The sequence below is a fragment of the Petromyzon marinus genome, chromosome 46 (assembly GCF_048934315.1).
Source record: "Petromyzon marinus isolate PM22_M1 ecotype Great Lakes invasive population chromosome 46, UKy_Petmar_22M1.pri1.0, whole genome shotgun sequence".
Lineage (NCBI taxonomy): Eukaryota > Metazoa > Chordata > Hyperoartia > Petromyzontiformes > Petromyzontidae > Petromyzon > Petromyzon marinus.
Window position 1 is genome coordinate 4187621 of NC_133712.1, and position 3739 is coordinate 4191359.

Consider the following 3739-nt stretch of genomic DNA (forward strand, 5'->3'; position numbering starts at 1 on the left):
TGCTGTTAGCAAGCATCTACGAAGGTCAGCACAGAACACGAAGGGGATGGGAGGACCAACACTACACCCAGCCACCTTTGTCTCCCCAGGGCTGATGCTTTACACGCACTGAGTACTCATTTAAGGCTGAATTAATGTAAGGGAGCCCCAGGACTGGTTTAGATATTCGTCACCGGTGTTGGCCATAAGCAGCAATCGAACTTGGGTCACCAGGTTAATAGTGCAGCACGCTAACCAGCTAAACTACTGCTGTTCGTCGTGACCGGGAATGGAACTTAGGCCATCAGGAACGTGCCACTACACACTACCACTGCACAACCGCTCTCAAGTGACATACAGACATAAGCTAGCACAGAAGATGCACAGAGATACAGACTGAACAATACACACGTGAACACACACACCCACACAGGCGCAATAATATACACGGCCACACACCTGTTGCAACCGCTGACATACAAGACATACGCATGCAGACAGGCAAATAAAGACACGTTAACAGAGACACAGGAATGAATACACACATATGAATGGAAAGGCACGCAATTGAACACAGGCATAGACACAAAGATAGTGAAATAATACGCACATATACGCAGCAGCCAAAGAAGGGTCATTGCTTAAAACATCACCTATTATGTAAGTTTTACTTTTAGGACAATGTTACTGAAAAGTAGTTTGTTATTTTTGCTTGTGCCCCACTGTAAATGCAGTCAGGACATTATTTGTTATTTATTTCACCAAATTATGTTTAATTTGTACACAGAACATGGCAATTCTTTGTATGATTACTACTCAAATTCTGAGTGTGATATTAAAAAACAGCACAGTATTTTTTCATGTCAATAAAATTAAATCTACTCGTGACAGGCTAGGTGCTCTCATCAACTGTCACGAATAAAAAAATATAATCCATATCATGAGCTTTGCCGATATAACCAGCACAACTAAGTGTGAGCTACCTTCAGTACCGTGCCTTGTGATTGGCTGCCTGTCGTCCAATGATAAGCCATCGTGAGCACAGAAGAGAGGGTTTTCCAATCGCTGTCAAAACACAGAAGAAAATTGATTGAACAATCAGTGCCACACTAGGGTGGGCATACAAATGATACCATTAATGTCACCTTTGGGGGATTGAAACATCTAGATTGTACTGTCAGGGTCAGGCAATGAACCAACAAAATCACACAGGGGTGTCAACCTACACGACAATCGTAACATTATTCACACTCTAAGGACGGACATGAACTGAGCTCCTCATTGTCACGACGGTTTGGGGACGTGGAATTTTAAAAAAGAACCACAAATGAAGAGTTCTGTGCCGGATGAGAAAATGAGATGTCGAGTTTATAATCGCAAGTAAAGATGGCATTTGTGTGATGAGTTTTGGTCTCTGGTCACCTCTGCCCGGGTGATGAATGTTCTCGATGGAGCCTTGATGGGCGTTTCGCTCTGCGGGAACAGCAGCAAAGATTATTAAACAAACGCAACCTTTACTGCAACGAGTCATTATTTTTGCAGTCACTTGTGCCTGGTTGTGACCATCAACTCGCTACATTTGTGAATGTCGTTTAACCACGGGTGGCTGAAACTCCCAAGATCCAAAACCTAGGATCTTAGCCGGGTGGTGTTGGTGGCGAAGTCCTGTAACCCAGCACTATGGAGGCAACAAGGGTGGGTGGATCACACAAATGGTGTTAAACTCCCTTCCCGTTGCTTTTCAGGTGTCATAGCATGGCCTGCTAGAAGGGGGTACAGCAAAGGTTGACTTCATCATTCGTTCTGCATGGGATCGACTGTTGCCTCCTCGCATGTGTGGGTTTTCTCCAGGAACTCCGGTTCCCTCCCATATGTAAACACTCATTAATTGGTTGATAACACCTGCATATATAGACGACCACAAAGTTTGGGGGGAAATTTGGCACAGGCTCACCACCTGGTAGCCTTTCCCGATCGTCTGTGGTTCCTCCTCACGCCTCTGAGTCGTTCTCTCGCTTCGAGTGAGCGAATAATGTGCAGTGTGTCACAAGTTAAAAAAATATTATTGAAGCAGTGCCGGATCATTGTGCTTGACCCAGTATTGGCCCCAGGAGCCACCCAGTCACCACCTATATTAAATCCATACTCTTTGGTTCTTTCGGTAAAGTCAGGTAGGTAGAAAAACAATAGATTACGACGTTTCGATCGCAACACAAGCAATCGTCATCAGGTGGGACAACCACACCAACTGCTGAAGACAGCAGTTGGTGTGGTTGTCCCACTGCTGTCTTCAGCAGTTGGTGTGGTTGTCCCACCTGATGACGATTGCTTGTGTTGCGATCGAAACGTCGTGATCTAATATTTTTCTACCTACGTGACTTTACCGAAAGAACCAAAGAGTATGGATTCCTGCAGTCACGAAAGCTTCAAATCAAGATTATATTAAATGTTTGATTATATTTATTTATGAACATTCTGCCTCTGACCACTCGCTATCCCTCTCCCCCTATGACTTTCAGTCTCTGTCTCCCACTCTCTTTTGTCTCTGTTCTCGTTCTCCGACTCTCTTGCCCTATCTATCTTTCATCCGTATCTCAACCGTGGCCGTCCATTATGAACCCCTCGCTGCTCCACCGAGCCGCCTCCGCTTCTGCGCTCACCTTGATGAGCGGGACGAGGCGTGCCTGCTTGACGAGCTGCCACAGCTCATTGGAGTTCTGCCTCAAGAGGGGCGGCACCGGATTGCAGCACGCGAGCACGCCCTGCAGCTCCCTGCGTCGGCAACGACGATGTCAACATGTTAGAGCAGCGACACGCGTCACAACACAACGCCAGAGCAATGCAACATCACGGCAAAACCACGTCACAGCAACAACACAATCTCACAGAAACAGCACAACGTTACAACAAGCCAGCACTCCCTCTCTGTCTTGCATCAAACAGCAATGGCATGGACTAGGGTGCATATAGCCGTTAATACTGGCAAAAGCATATCCGTTCAAGATGGCGTACATATATCCTATTCATGCTGGTGTACATACGTATATTGTTCATTCTGGCGTATGTGCGTATAGGCAGCTCAGGAAAGTCTATGGATGTATAGCCTAATAAAGTATGAAAGCTTTCGTGACTGCATAAAATTACTCATTGGTTTTTTTCGGTAAAGTCACGTATGTAGAAATACAATAAATAATATAATAATATAATTTTATTGTATTTCTACATACGTGACTTTACCGAAAAAAACAATGAGTATGTATAGACTGTTCATCCTGGCGTACGTATGTATATTGTGTTCAGGCTGGCATACGTACGTAAAGCCTGTCTTGTCTGGCGTACGTATATATAGCCTGGTCATTATCAGGATCATACTAACCAATGCTATTACCACAATGCAACCTTCATCATCACCATCATACTATCACCATATCCATATCATCACCAGCATCCAGATCACCATCCACATCAAAACATTATGAGTGGCACCACCATCAACACTATCACTACCACTCTCACTACTAACAGCACAATCATCAGCCACCACCACTATTACCAACAACAAGAACAGGCGCCATATGCCAATAAGTGTTGGTGACATCACCACGGCGGTTGTCTCAGGCCAGGTGCACTCCGAATCCACGTGCAATGTCGAAGGCTCGCTAACAGGACCTCACGGAACAGAGCCAGGTCCCATGGGTTGACTAACTGCAATGACTGGGGCAGATGCACCAGCTGTGCACGCGACTGTGCCAACTTGCTG